We start from the raw sequence: 17323 nt of genomic DNA, 5'->3' as shown, positions 1-17323 counted from the left end.
TAACTAAACATGATAAAAGCAATCTACAGCAAACCAGTAGCCAACATCAAAGTAAATGGTGAGAAGCTGGAAGCAATCCCACTAAAATCAGGGACTAAACAAGGCTGCCCACTTTCTTCCTACCTATTCAACATTGTACTTGAAGTCCTAGCAAGATCAATTCGACAAAAAAAGGAGATCAAGTTGATACAAATTGGAAAGGAAGAAGTCAAAATATTACGTTTTGCAGATGATATGATAGTATATATATGTGACCCTAAAAATTCCACCAGAGAACTCCTAAACCTGATAAACATCTTCAAGGAAGTAGCTGGATATACACAAAGGATAAAGAGACTGAGAAAGAAATTAGGAAAACAAAACCCTTCTCAATAGTCACAAATAATATAAAATACCTTGGTGTAACTCTAAGTAAGGAAGTGAAAGATCTGTATGATAAGAACTTCAAGTCTCTGAAGAAAGAAATTGAAGAAGATCTCAGAAGATGGAAATATCTCCCATGCTCAGGGATTGGCAGGATCAATATAGTAAAAATTTCTATCTTACCAAAAGCAATCTACAGATTCAATGCAATCCCCATCAAAATTCCAATTCAATTCTTCAAAGAATTAGAAAGGGCAATCTGCAAATTCATCTGGAATAACAAAAAGCCTAGGATAGCAAAAACTCTTCTCAAGGATAAAACAACCTCCTGAGGAATCACTATGCCTAACCTAAAGCTTTACTACAGAGCAATTGTGATAAAAACTGCATGGTACTGGTATAGGGACAGACAAGTAGACCAATGGAATAGAATTGAAGACTCAGAAATGAACCCACACACCTATGGTCAACTGATCTTTGCTAAGGAAGTTAAAACCATCCAGTGGAAAAAAGACAGCATTTTCAACAAATGGTGCTGGCACAACTGACGGTTATCATGTAGAAGAATGCAAATTGATCCATTCCTATCTCCTTGTACTAAGGTCAAATCTAAGTGGATTAAGGAACTCTACATAAAACCACAGACACTGAAACTTATAGAGGAGAAAGTAGGGAACAGCCTCGAAGATATGCGCATAGGGGAAAAATTCCTGAATAGAACAGCAATGGTTTGTGCTGTATGATCAAGAATCAACAAATGGGACCTCATAAAATTGCAAAGCTTCTGTAAGGCAAAAGACACCGTCAACAAGACAAAAAGGCCACCAACAGATTGGAAAAGGAACTTTATCTATCCTAAATCAGATAGGGGACTAATATCCAATATATATAAAGGACTCAAGAAGGTAGACTCCAGATAATCAAAAAACCCCATTAAAAATGGGGCTCAGAGCTAAACAAAGATTTCTCACCTGAGGAATATTGAATGGCTGAATAAATGTTCAGCATCCTTAATTATCAAGGAAATGTAAATCAAAGCAACCCTGAGAATCCACCTCACACCTGTCAGAATGGCTAGGATCAAAAACTCAGGTGACAGCAGATGCTGACGAGGTTGTGGAGACAGAGGAATACTTCTCCATTGTTGGTGGGATTACTTGAACAATCACTCTGGAAATCAGTCTGGCGGTTCTTCAGAAAATTGGACATAGTAAGACCGACCGGAGGATCCCGCAATACTTCTCCTGGGAATATATCCAGAAGATGTTCCAACTGGTAGGAAGGACGCATGCTCCACTATGTTCATAGCAGCCTTATTTATAATAGCCAGAAGCTGGAAAGAACCCAGATGCCTCTCAACAGAGATATGGATACAGAAAATGTGGTACATTTTCACAATGGAGTACTAATCAGGTATTAAAAAGAATGAAGGTATGAAATTCCTAGGCAAATGGATAAACCTGGAGGGCATCATCCTGAGTGAGGTAACTCAATCCCAAAAGAACTCACATGATATGTACTCACTGATAAGTGTTTTTTAGCCCCGAAACTTAGAATACCCAAGATATAAGATACAATTTGTGAAACACATGAAACTGAAGAAAAACAAGGACCAAAGTGTGGACACTTTGCCCCTTCTTTGAATTGGTAACAAAGCACCCATGGAAGGAGTTACAGAGACAAATTTTGGACCTGAGACAAAAGTATGGACCATCTAGGGACTCTCTTACCCAAGGATCCATCCTTTAATCAGCCCCCAAATGCTGACACCAATGCATACGCTAGCAAGATTTTGCTGAAAGGACCCTCATATAGCTGTTTCTTGTGAGGCTATGCCAGGGCCTAGCAAACACAGAAGTGGATGCTCACAGTCAGGTATTGGATGGATCATAGGGCCCCCAGTGGAGGAGCTAGAGAAAGTTCCCAAGGAGCTAAAGGCATCTGCAACCCTATTGGTGGAACAACATTATGAACTAACCAGTACACCCCAGAGTTCATGTCTCTAGCTGCATAGGTATCAAAAGATGGCCTAGTTGGCCATCATTGGAAAGAGAGGCCCATTGGTCTTACAAACTTTATATGCCTCAGTACAGGGGAATGCCAGGGCCAAGAAGTGGAAGTGGGTGGGTAGGGCAGTGGGGGGGTGGGGGGATGGTATGGGGGACTTTTGGGATAGCATTGGAAATGTAGATGAAGAAAATACCTAATAAAAGTAAATAAATAAAAAAATAAAAAAATAATAGCCATTCACAACAAAATCTTTACTGATAACAGATATGAGCTTAGTCCTAATCAGTCTATTTCTATTATAGAATAATTGTTTTTTTTTTCTGGATCAGAAATCAGTAATATATGCTTGGCAAGTCTTGGAACAGGGGATCTTAGAATGATTGTTTTGGCTAGAGGCTCATATTTAGCTAGCCATGTAACACGTTTCTGCTGTATAGCCAGAAATCTCTAAGGGCTCACTGAAATCAGGTGCAAAACATCAGTCTCATTGTTATCAATACATTATCCTGGCAAGCCAGAACAAATGGCCCATGTAGCCTTTCAGCCCATCATTACAAAGCAGAACTGTTTATTAGCATGCTTCTTGCATTGGCCCACGTTCATACTTATGCACGAAGCAGGCAGTAGCCCAAGTGAATTCCAAGTCTGTTGTAACTGACCCTTATGACACTGATGTGCTCACTTTGTTTGTGAGCCTGTAAGGCCAAACCCAATGAATGTGAAATATCTGGGAAAGCATGAATCTTTATTTCAGCACAGTTAATCTAGGACCTTATGCAGAAGAAAATGTTTATGTCATATGAGGCATTAGTTTGGATAGTAGGATATGAGGGTGAGTAAATTCTATCAATACATATTTCAAGTCAAATTTAAAAAGAAAGTAATGTTAACAAGGGCCTACTATATTATTTTGCCTATGAAATTTTATACGTGAGTTTAATTAGAAAAAAAGAGAGCATGAATATGTGTGTGTGTGTGTATGTGTGTGTGTGTGTGTGTTTTATTAAGTCATTGAGTCCTAAGAGGAAACCCAAACTTAGGTGCTACAAAAAGCAGTGTACAAATAGTATCATGGCGCCTTGTGAGACCTCAGATATCTTCATAAGGAAGAATCAATTCTTTTTTTACTCTTGGCACAATATCTACATATTGGCATTTGTCTCTTTAACAGCTGCCTGCATGATAATTATCTAGTGGCAATGGCATTAAGCTAAAAGAGAGGTCGTCTCTACATAACCTTTTCTCTGTTTTCTGACAATTGTTGACTTTCTTTCCCCTAGCCTTTGTATTGCACTCCTACAAATGACTGCAAAGTGTGAGCTGACTGGATGCTTGGCTGAACACCATCAACTTTATTTTCCTCAGTGTCGTCCCAGTCTTCACTACCACCCAGGAGCATCTACACAGGCTAAATTCTGCGGCTCAGCAACTAAGTGGTACAAGCCACAGGGAGTGCATAATACCAATTTTCCACAGCCTGCACTGCCTACCCATTTGCTTAAAATTGCCATTTGAAGACACTGACTTTACTCTGTGAAGCTCTGAATAGTTGGGACTCTGGCTCCCTTGGAAAGCTTTCTTTCCCTCTGCCAAGTAATGACATTCAGAGCCACTCAGTGTGCTCCTGAAGTGATACCACATTTAAGACATATGGAGCTTTATTTAAAGTCAGAATACCATTCCACAAGCCCAAGCCAGCCTTTCCTTGGTGGCCCACTTCTCCAGTAGCCTTAGACAATGTCACAAGGTCCACCTTCTGAGCATCTCTTTCTAATACCCTATAATTAAAATAGGTTCAGCAACAATGTACTGAAAGTTCTATAAACTCCTGACTATATACAACTTTTTTTTTCTTTCTTTTTTTTTTCTTACTGTATGTTGTGATTGGAACAACTTGACAAAATGTACAATTTAAATATATTATTTCAATTCCACATTTTTAACAGTCTTTCTAGAAATCATCATAATGATGGGATTTAGCACTTGTAAAGAATATGTTAGAACTTTTCAATAAGTAATTACAGTTATGTTTCAGAAAAATGTTATGACTGAAATGTGAAGAGTCATCAAAACATATCAGAGAAGGCTGAATAAATCACAGAGTCCTTTGACATGTGCCACGATACTGCATGCACACATTTGGGATTCTTCTGCAAACAATACATTTTCATTAGAAGAAAATTGTAAAACTCATGTAATGAAAGAGATTTTTAATTACCCATATACATTCATTTTCATTATATGTTAAAACATATTAATATTAAATAAATAAAGCTAGTTTCTCCAAATATTCTCAGAAACAATTATAATCTTCTTCATAAATTACTCTCAAATGTCATGAATTTTACTTTTTTTTATATTTACCATGCTGTCTGTAAATGACGGCCATTTTATCAAAATCATCACTCCTTAAGCATATCTGTAATACAAGTAAAAAGAAAGCAGTCATTTACTGCATTCCTAAACATTAAATATGAAAAATATAGGAGAGTGGGAGATTTAAAGGGTTATTTAATAGTACTGATTAAAGAATGTGAGAGTAACTGATAAATGCAGAGCCCATTGCTCAAAAATGACTGAGAATTTCAAGCAAAGGGGAAACAATGAAACTGAGTTTATGGCTTTTTTGTGTGAGAAAACCTTTCCACCTCACAGACCATGTGGTCTCAGGCTTGAAGCAATGACAACCACATCAAAACCAATCACCCATATTTCCAGGTTATCCTTTTCATATTTGTATTTCTCCACTAAATGAAATAGGTCCTTTCTATTCTGTTATATTTTCTATTTATGTGCTTTGGATCCCAGGTATGTTAATATGTGACTTTTTAAGCCATCATTGCCTCTATTTTAAGTGTTACTTATACTTGGGAAATCAGGCTTTATTTTCTAGTGTTTTAACATTCCTTTATAGAGAAATTTCATCCAGTGCAGTTCTTATCATGCTGATAACTAGGTGACATCGTGTTCGAGGATCTATCATAGCGGTGACAGACATACAAAAAGATGAACTCTTAATTATTTTTACTGTGATAAAAATCTTAATGCTATTGGAAAATAAAGATAACATTTGCAAGCAAGTACTTTGTAAGCAATTATTTTAAAAATCCAATAATGGGCGTTGTAGGAAAACTTACATACTCTAAATAGAAGAGGCCTCAGAGTCCTTTCACTATTGTATATGTTTATTAGCAACTCAAAAGGCAAGGGTGATGTCAATACAGTAGGATGCCAAGTAGGAAAAATGAAAGAATTCCATGTCTAAAGTTTAGCCTTAAGACCTAGAACAGATCCTTTACTACATGGAAAAGAAGGTGGAAAATGAGCACTTAAGAATAAATAGGTTGATTTATTGGAGGAAGATGAAGAAACTCTCCTCTCTTTTCTTTGCCTCAGTGAATTAAGCAAACATGCTTGGGTCATCAGTCCAGCAAACCTTATGCTTGCTTACAGACAAAAGCTAGGAACCTTTGGGGTGCACTTGTAGAATCCTCAGAAAGGAATAAAAACATAAAATTATAGAGTAAGTTATACCAAAAATTTTAAGTATTTCTAACATGACTAAGAGAAATCACTTTACATAATAATAAATAACACATTGAAGTATTAAATTAAAGAATGTTTGCCACAATTTCCTCCACATACACTGGAAGCCTTATTTATTTATTTATTTATATTTTTTACACTCCATATTTTACTACTCCCAACCCCCAATCCACCCTCTAGCTCTTCCACATCTCTTACCTCCACCCCACCCCACTGTCTCCATGTGGACATCCCCATCCCCCCATCCCACCTGACCTCTGAATTCCCTGGGGTCTCCAGTCTCTTGAGGGCTTGGTGAATCATCTCTGAATGAACACAGATCTGGAAGTCCTAGGGTGGAAACCCTAATTTTAAGAAAATTTAGGATTTGGGGAGATGGAGTCTGAATATGATTTCTAAGACAAAAATATAGAAATAAAACTTTCGTTTTGGGAAATGGAAGATGAAATTAACTATTAACGTTTTAAATTCATCATTCATGACACTCCAGTTTCTGACCCTTCTCTGTCTTTTCTAATGATTTTATGCTTCAGATTTTTTTTTTTAAAATATAAGCATACTTGGCATTTATCATGGCAATTTTACCATTTACCTTAGGTGTCAGCAAGATATAACCTATAAATCAAATCTTCAGATGCTTACTTTTGTAAACAACTCTCTACTGGAAAACATCACACTCATTTGGCTTTATATTTTTTATGACTGCTTTGGTGATATCAGTACTATGGTAGTTTGAATCTTTTTTTTTTTAACTCAGTCCTTAGTAGGAAGAAAGTTTATAAACCTTTAATCTAAAGACATTTTGGTAAATTTGTATGATAATTTTAACTTAAACCAATAAGAGCGAAGTATTAATAATGTAGAAAAGAAGTAAAATAAATGAAAATTGATAAATATGATAAGAAAAAGTAACAAAAAGCTAATAAAAATTTTAAGAAATGGTAAAATATACTAAGTAATGACTGTATCTTAAAAGAACAGTGATATATCACTTTGCATCTGTTGTGTTAATGAAGGTCAGATCCATTCCTTGGGTTTGTAATAACTTAGACAATAATATCCTAGACAAAACATATACTAACTATAGTATAAAAGAGAATAATATTAAAAGTATGTATTCCTTTCTATCAAATAGAAGCCATAAATTAGTCTTACACAGTAGATGACAGATTTTGTAATTATAAATTTGAATGAAAATTAGGAGTGATATTTTATAACAATGTTATTGCTGTGAATTAAAATGAATATATGCAACAATATATGCAAGATAATATATACTAAATATGCTAGAATTGTGAGAGCTATGATGAGAGAAGAAAGAATTGATGACAACATGACAGGAGGGGGAGAAAGAACATTAAGGAAACAAAATAGTTACTAGTTTTGGGTCATGGATATTTTATTAGTCTAATAACTAACAATAGGTATCAATTTTATTCAGTTAGGCTAGATTTATATTTTTATGATCCATAAGTACTAAACTCGGATATTCACAAATATTGATTAATGTTAGTTCTTTTAACTAAAGAAGAAAAGACTTAATTGTTCTATTTATTGTAGACTTAACAGTGAACAATACACATTCTTTTTAATGGATTGGGATTCTGATGATCATAATAGTGCAAAATTTCCTAGTAACACAAAGGATCAATCTACTCAAAGAGAGGGAAGAGTGATTTCAATATTGATAAACTTAAAATATTAATCTTACTTTAAATTTTGATGTCCAATCTATTTTAAGGATCTTTAACTATTAACTTATATACAGAAACATACAAAGTTCAACATTATGTTAGGAAGTACATCATATTATAATGGTTTTTGTGTGCTTGCTTAATTATTTGACGCTGATATTCATTAACTAAACTGATTAAAAAGTTGAAGCCTTGAAGCCCTGGTGTCTTTAAACTTTGTATTGATTTTCATTTTGTTTACTCTGAATCAAGACACAATTTCTAAAAATACCCTGCAATTTAAAAGGTTTGAGAGAGTATGTTTCCTACTCTGAGAAAGTAACATTTTCTACAAGTAGGACTCCGTTCATGCTTCTGAAAGGTACTTTGAAACTAAATGAAGCTCGGTCCGTGTGTTGCACATGATTAAAAGGATAAGCAGAGTCATTAACTAAACTGACTAATGGGCTACCGAGCGCTTAATACTCCCAAATGCCATGATGATGAAAGGAAGGCATTTACTTATTAATTTTCCTTCATAGATCTTCTTTGGGTAGCAAGAGAGTAGATCCATTGTTCTACATTTTCTCAGACTTGGTGTCATTGATGTGGAATGATGCTGCCCTCCCTATCATATGAAAATGCTATCATTTGTGTGTTACAGGCATACTTTCAAACACCTGTCTGTTCTGTTCTTTGGTAATCACACTGTTTCTTGAAGACTTCAGATAATGCAGCAATGTAAAACAAACGCCTTTCTTCTCTATAATACCCATTAAGCTAGCTAAGCACCTATTAGGTTTGAATTGCAAAGCAACAGATAAATGTAATCATACCAAGCATGAGACGAGGTCTTCTTTACCAAATACAAACAAGTCCCTATAGCACCACGCTCTGTTTTAGCCTATAAGAAAATATGTGAGGAATTTATATCTTAAATCACATAGTTTTTCTTTATATTCCCCCTGCCAGGGGATGCAGTTTAACAGTCTTCTTAGGTATCCTAAGATGGATTTGAACTAATGATCCCCTGCTTTTTCCTCCAATGCCTCAGTTACTGGCAAGTGACCAGGCAGCTTCCCACACTTCTTAGTGCTCTCTTCCTTTTCTAATAGGAACTAATAATTTTCAAATTCTATCCTTTTAAGACACTAATAGAATGTGCATGAAGCATGCAAATTAGGTACTTTTACCTATATTTATTTGTGATTGATAAATAAATTAAAATTAAGTCGTAATTATATGGAAAGTATTAGGACATTAATGATTTGTAGAGACTAAAATTAGAAACTTTCATAGAGAAAGTGACTGGGTAGGAAGGCTTTTGACACTATTATGAAGATAAATGTTGGGAGATTCTCAATGAGGTGTGTGAAATGTAAAATAAATGTATGTGAAATAACCATTCCCAAGTTTCTAGAGATTCAATAGAAAAATGTCGAGTTGGATCACAAGGTTGACAACAACTATTGAAAATAAGTACAAAAAGATACAGTAATGAGATGAGATAACTTTGGTTGGTCAGTACCGTTAGTTGAGCTTTAGAAAGTGAATAGGTTTTGATAAAGAATAAAAAAGATTATATAAACTATATTGATGTTAGAAAGGAAATAGTTAACTAAAAACCAGAATGTTAAAACATTTTTTCAAGTTCTACCCCTAATTATTTTGGTTTATTCATCTCTTGAATAAGCTTTACTGTTTCTCATTTTTGTTAAACAAAATAAGGAATGTAATTTTGAAATATAAAGCCTTTTGCTACAGTTAAATGCTGTTTTGTGAATGACAGAGGCATGATAAGTTGTGGAGCAGTGGACTGTGCACAGACAGCCTGGTCCCTGGTTCAGCAAATGTATGGAACCCCCAGTGATCTGGTGGGTAGTGATTTCTGCCTGAGTGGGACAGAAGGTGATTGAGGACACCTCCTAGGCCCCTGGCTTCTGTCCAAGCTACGGCCTCCCAAAGGCCCCCACAGAGAGGTATGTAGCCATCAGTAGTCACATAGGAGTAGCACCAAGCCCTCGCATATGCAAATAAGGTTTCCCCAAACCTCTCAGACCAAGACAATGAGAAATACCTGTTGTCAGACCCTTACTCATCCCAAAACTGTATATAAGAATCCTATCCGGAAGGATTAAAGATGTACAAGAACTATTCCACTGTCTGAGCCTTCTGTCCTAACAGCTGTAACACTTGGGAAGAGGTATGTTCTCCTTGAGCACCTGAAGCTCTGATACACTCTTCACTGGCTAGTCAGGCTCTAGTTGGGCCAGCCCAACCCCACTCAGCGCAGGGCAACACAGAGTAACCTGGAAGGCACCACAGAGATGGAGGTGGAGCCAACTGCAGCAGCAGAAGAGGCAGAAATGACTTCACCTCCCTGCCCCTACTCACTTCCCTTCTCCTGAACTCTCTCACCAGGCCAGGCAAGAGATCTCCGTGGAAAGTCCCTGGTACACAGGCCCACAAGTTAAGTTTATTTCAAAATGAAAAGTAAGATGGTTGAATAGGCATTCTAAAGTTATGGAAGTGAATGGCTCCTGAAACTCACAGGAAAGAACTTAAGATTCATATCCCATCTTACAGATTGTATAATCAGGAAACAGGTTGTGGAGGACAGATTTGCCTACAAGTTAGCTTCTTTTAAACTGTGTAGAGAGCCCCAGAGACACAGCACTAGTGAATCTTCAACCTGGTTGATGTGGGCATTTTTTGGTGAAGGTGCCCAGGTTGCCCTCGATTCACCAGGATCTAATTAAATACACTTATTTAATTTATTTAGCTGTGGGCTTCTATCTAGAATAAACAGAATTTTTTTTCACATATCCAGAAGATATACTGCTTCTTTTTGCTTTCAAAGTTTTTGCTTTTTATATTTGTAATATCTTCCTGTACCCTAGTGACCCCGCCCTTTTTGTCATTTAATCCTCCAATGTGAACATGGATGACACATTCTTATTTTTTTTAACTTAGATTATTTTTATTACATATTTTCTTTATTTACATTTCAAATGTTATCTCCTTTCCTGGTTTCCACTCTGCAACCCCCCTTCCACTTCCCCATTCCCCCTTCCACTGCTCATCAACTTATCCGTTCCTGCTTCCTGGCCCTGGCATTCCCCTACACTTGGTCAGAGAGCCTTCACAGGACCAAGGGCCTCTCCTACCATTGAAGACCAATAAGGCTATCCTCTGCTACATATGAAGCTGGAGTCATGGGTCACTCCCTGTGTACTCTTTGTTTGGTGGTTTAGCTCCTGGGATCTCTGGGGATACTGGTTGGTGTGGGAAGCAGGTGTAGGCCCTGTGAAACCCACTTGTTTACTGCCTTGCCCAAGCATGCGCAGTGAGGCTGCATGCATGGGCTGCCTGCCAGGCTGGACAGTTCCTCGTGATCCAGACCCGTCAGCCTATCTATGAATGACCTAAGCTCGTGCCTGGAGCATGTGTGTGAATTCTGATTGGATGAGGTGGGGTGGAGCTAGAGAGAGAGGAGTCTCCAGTAGTGAGGAGAGAGTTGTTGTTTAGCCCTTGCCCTAGGTAGAAGCCAGAAGTAGAGTAGTGAGGAGTTTTAGCCCTTGCCGTAAGTAGAAGTAGATTAAGAGAAGTAGAATAGGAGTAGTTTAGCCCTTGCCCTAAGAAGAAGCTGCTGGGAAAGGGAGCTGTAAAAGAAAAAGCCTGAAGTAAAGTTGTTGCATGAACCCGACTTGGTGTCTGTGTCGTTTGTGTCACCGCTGGCTCGGAGGACCTGCGACAGGTTGGTTCATATTGTTGTTCATCTTATGGAGCTGCAAACCCCTTCAGTTCCTTCAGTCCATTCTCTAGTTCCTCCATTGTGCTTAGTCCAATGGTTGTCTGAGAGCATCCTCCTCTGTATTTGTCAGGCAATGGTAGAGCACCTCAGGAGACAGGTATATCAGGTTCCTATCAGCAAGCACTTGTTGGCAGGCACAAACAAGTTGTTTTGATGACTGTATATGAAATGGATCCACAGGTAGGGTAGTCTCTGCATGGCCTTTCATCAGTCTCTTCTCCACACTTTGTATCTCCTCCCACAGGTCCCCCTTCTAAGAAGGACCAAAGTATCCACATTATGGTCTTTCTTCTTCTTGAGCTTCATGTGGTCTGTGAAATGTATTTTGGGTATTGTGAGCTTCTGAGTTAATATCTACTTATCAGTGAGTACATACCATGTGTTTTCTTTGGTGATTGGGTTAGCTCACTCAGGATGACATTTTCTAGTTCCATCCACTTGCCTAAAACTTTCAGAAATTCATTAGCTGAGTATTACTTCATAATGTTCATTTTCTGTATCCATTCCTCTGTTGGGGGACATCTTGGTCCTTTCCAGCTTCTGGCTATTATAAATAAAACTGCTATGCACATTGTGGAACATGTGTCCTTATTACATGTTGGAGAATCTTCTGGGTCCCAGGACTGGTATTGCTGGGTCCTCAGGTAATGCTATGTCCAATTTTCTGAGGAACTGCCAAACAGAGTTCCAGAGTGGTTGTACCAATTTATAATCCCACCAGCAATGGAGGAGTGTTCCTCCTTCTCCACATCCTCACCACCATCTGCTGTCACCTGAATTTTTTATCTTAACTATTCTGACTAATGTGAGGTGGAATCTCAAGATTGTTTTGATTTGCATTTCCCTGATGATAAGGATGTTGAATACTTCTTAGGTGCTTCTCAGCCTTTCAATAATCCTCAGTTGGGAATTCAGGGCGTCCTTGCATTTGGAGTATAGATGTTCAGAATTGAGAATACTTCTTGGTATATTTTTTCTTTTGATGAGTATGAAGTGTCCTTCCTTATCTTTTTTGATGACTTTTGGTTGAAAGCCAATTTTATCTGATATTAGAATGGCTACACCCACCTGTTTCTTGGGACCATTTGCTTAAGAAATTGTTTTCCAGCCCTTTATTCTGAGGTAGCATTTCTCTTTGACACTAAGGTTTGTTTCCTGTATGAAGCACAGTGCTGGGTCCTGTTTATGTACCCAGTCTTTTAGTCTATGTCTTTTTATTGGGAAATTGAGTCCATTGATGTTAAGAGATATTAAGGAATAGTGATTGTTGCTCCCATTATTATTGATGTTATTTTTATGTTTGTGTGGTTATCTTCTATTGGGTTTGTTGAAAGATTACTTTCTTGCTTTTTCTAGGGTGTAGTTTCCCTCCTTGTGCTGGTATTTTCCATCCTTATCCTTTGTATAGCTGGGTTTGTGGAAAGATATTCTGTAAATTTGGTTTTGTCATGGGATATCTTCTTTTCTCCAGCTATGGAAATTGAATGTTTAGCTGGGTATAGTAGTCTGGGTTGGCATTTGTGTTCTCTTAGGGTCTGTATGAGATCTCCCCAAGATCTTCTAGCTTTCATAGTCTACTCTTGTGATAAATCTGGTGTAATCCTAATGGGTCTATCTCTCTATGTTACTTTACCAATTTCCCTTACTGCTTTTAATATTCGTTCTTTGTTTAGTGCATTTGGTGTTTTGATTATTATGTGATAGGAGGAATTTCTTTTCTGGTCCAATCTATTTGGAGTTCTATAGGCTTCTTCTATGTTCATGGGCATCTCTTTCTTTAGGCTAGGGATGTTTTCTTCTATAAATTTGTTGAAGATATTAACTGGCCCTTTAAGTTGGGAATCTTCACTCTCTTCTATTCCTATTATTCATTGGTTTGGTCTTCTCATTGTTTCCTGGATTTCCTGGATGTCTTGGGTTAGGAGCTTTTTGCATTTTTTATTGTCTTTGATTTCTATATATAATTTCCTTACCTTAGGAAATGTTACATGTATACCTATGATGTCAATGCTGACAACAAAGTATTGGATACCCAAAGGCCAAGATTGGAACAAAAACACAAACTGAACTCTAAGATAAAAAATAAAAATAAAGAACATCTCAACATTTGTGAGAAGGCATGGAGATCTGGAAGATGGTTATGGAAAATTTTAGAGGGCTCGATATATTAAAAGTTGTAAGAATTTCTCAAATATTAATTAAATAACATTTTAAAATCACAGATATAATGTGATATCTTCATTTAATTTTACAAATTAAGAAGATAATAGTTTCTCTTTACAAACTATTTTGGAGATCTGAAATTTAAATGTAAAGATCATAGTTATAATCATATAGTAAATGAGAACCTGTTGCTGTCCAAACTCTAAAACATCTAACTATATCTACTATTTATATCTAATTGCAAAAAGTATACATTTAATTATAAACATGTAAGATTATTTTTAAATAAGTATATTCAGAAAATTATCAACATTTATCTGCTGTCATTAGTTGGTTATATAAACTAATGTATATTTTAAACTCTATTTTCTATCATCCTCTAGAATGATAGTTCAAAACACATTCCTAGATCATATTAATAAAAAATTGTTCAAACCTGGTATTTTATAATAAAACTCAGAAACAAGTTTTCATTACTTCCAGGGTGCTAATATTTCTCTCTTAATTCTAGAAGTCAAACCATGAACAAAACAAATATTTAAACTACGATTTTTTTCTGCATATCAAAATATCATTTGTTAGTACAGAGCAGATATTTCTTTAACAGTTTCACTGTGTAATTCCTAAATTTTTGTTTAGTACAATTTTTATGGATTAATGATTTTGCTTCTTGAATTCATGCTTATATAATTGGATACACCAATCTTATGTGGGCTATTTATTACTTTTTAAACAATCACTGAATGATGCATACTGACATGTATTTTTTCCCAAGCTTCATGGATATGGTATGTGGGTTTTACATCAATTCAAAGTAATCATAAGTTGTTTTACATAAGAAACAATCGCACATGTAATTGACAAACAGTGTTTGCTCACAGAAACAACACTCCATTATTTTCTAATAATGAGGTACTAGCAAATCACCAGTGATCAAAGTCCTTGGAACTTATAAAAAGGAGCAGAATATATTTGTTAAAATTCAGAATGGGTAATTGTTAGGGCTCAAGAAAATATTTAGTTATGCCTTAATAAGGCCCAAAATGGTAAACCTTGGTAAAGTCTGATGGATTCAGTGAAAAGGTCAATCAATAAGAAAAATCCAATTATTTTTCTATAGGTGAGTCCACATTGATTTTTTTTACAGTTGAGGTTGTATAGTGGGTGGTCCATGAAGTTACAGAATTTATTTCTATTTGTGACTTACCTGTAACCAAACAGATACATAAACCAAATGGCTAATTCGTAGTATCCATGAATATTTTCTAAAAATGAAGGAATTCCGTGAATTTCTTCCCCAAAAGACCCATTATGTATATCAGAACTAGAAATAAGTTATCTAAAACATAAAATGTTTACACAAAAGAAACCTTTCATGTAACATCCTGAGATATTAGTTTTCATTCAGATTATCTTAAATAATTTTGTTGATTTTACAAGTATGATTTGAGCTGTGACATTATTCTAATAAAAATGTGAACTGCTGAAATAACAAAAATGATATGCCAAGATCTCAAAAATGTTTTAATTATTTATTAGGAAAATATATAATTATATTATGAATGTTATTTGTTTGAATATTTCAAACTTACCATTTCAACAACCAAAATGTTTTTCATTTTGAAGCAAAATTCAGAGAATTAACACACACACACAAATCACAAACCAACAAAGCAAAATTTAACAAAAAAAAAATCTAGCTGTAATTTTCTCATATTAACTTGGAAAATTATATGAAGAAACATGTTAATCTCAAAAAATATTTCTATGAATAGTACAAATAGCAAATTCTAGCAACATTACCCCACTTTTTTGTAGATACTTCAGTGTCTGACATTGTTCCTTGGTGTGTGCAAATGCCTGTCATAATGAGTTGAGTGGTTATATGTATGTTTCTTATCTTTGGGTTTTTTGGTGGTGGTGGGGGTGATTATTAAAGGAGACAAGTACCAGGAATAAATTGAATGTTTTTTTTTTCATGCATTTTACATTTAAATTACACATTTATTTTTTGAGAATTTCATTTGGAAACACTATATTTCAATCACTTCCATGTTTCTATTACCAAAACCTTCTTCTAAAGTCTTCCTGGTTCCCCATTCCCACTCAAATGTATGACCTCTTCTTTCTTTATTATGAATGAATAGACACACACACACACACACACACACACATGAGAGAGAGACGGAGACAGAGACAGATAGATACATGCACACAAGTCATCACAAATATATTGACAAGAGCATGAATTCTATGTTCAAACTTTCTTGCTATAAACATAAATCTGAGCCTCCTGACACAACCTCCTAAGCATGAGACTATAGTTTGGGTATGTATTTCGACCTATAATGCATTTTTTTCATTTGTTAATTTGTTTGGTTACTTCTGGTTTTGTTATAAAATATGTAGCAATGTGCCTTTAAATTATCATACTTATTTCCCTTTTTTATTTTGATAAAATTTATTTTCTATATTTTGTATTCCATTATTGTGTATATTTATGATTATTGTTATATTCCCTTAATGACCTAGTCACTGTATACTTAGCTTTTAAACTCCAATGTAATAATTTTTAAAAGATTTATTTATTGATTTTATTTATATGAGTATCCTGTTGCTGTTTTCAGACACATCAGAAGAGGGTGATGGATTCTAATATAGATGGTTGTGAACCACCATGTGGTTACTGGGAATTTAACTCAGGACCACTGTAAAGCAGTCAGTGCTCTAAAGCACTGAGCCATCTCTCCATTGTAGTAATTTTTGATTCATCATGCTACTTTATAAAAAGTAACTACCACTTCTTTTTCTTGTGGTTTGTATTTTCATTTCTTTATATTATGTCTCTACTTAAAGTTAAATATAATGTAAATTATAGTTATTACATATTTAAATATTTTTGTTCAAAGACATGTTTAGAGATTAAGGGAATCGAATAAATCTATAATTAAACAGTTATTGCTAATGTCTTGCCATTCCTCTATTATTAGCTATTTTCACAGCTTACTACCATTTTCTACATTGATCACTTCTTTGGTGAGTGAGTGAGTGTGTGTGTGTGTGTGTGTGTGTGTGCATGTGTGTTCATGTGTATGATGTACTTTCATTATGTTATATTTTTATATATTTAGATCAGACCTTTTTGTTATGGTATATACATTTTTTAAAATTAGGATATTCATTAAATTCACACACCTAAACAAAAGGTGATATATATATATATATATATTTGATACAGTTAACTGGACTAAAAACTTGATTCTGTGTAGGTTCATAGAAAAAAAAACCTATTATTTGCTAAATTGCATTACTATCAAACTCCCTTATAAATATTTATATTTATACCAGTAGATTAATGGAGCTGTGTACTCATATATTTAAATAGTATTATTCAATTTTAAATGTTTTATGTAATTTTAAGATCTGTGTGAATTCATTATGATCATAATGTTTCATTATTTCTTTTATTTCTATGTCATGTACTATATCTTGGGAAAAAAAACTGGAAGATCTCCTGATTCAACCCATCGAACAGTTTCCCTTCACCTGTGTACTGGCTAGTTTTGTGTCAACTTGACACAGCTGGAGTTATCACAGAAAAGGGAGCTTCAGTTGAGGAAATGCTTCCATGAGATCCAGCTGTAAGGCATTTTCTCAATTAGTGATCAAGGGGGAACGGCCCCTTGTAGGTGGGACCATCCCTGGGCTGGTAGTCTTGGGTTCTATAAGAGAGCAGGCTGAGCAAGCCAGGGGA

The sequence above is a fragment of the Mus caroli genome, chromosome 14, assembly GCF_900094665.2.
Source record: "Mus caroli chromosome 14, CAROLI_EIJ_v1.1, whole genome shotgun sequence".
In the NCBI taxonomy this organism is placed as follows: Eukaryota; Metazoa; Chordata; class Mammalia; order Rodentia; family Muridae; genus Mus; species Mus caroli.
This window is presented reverse-complemented; position numbering follows the sequence as displayed.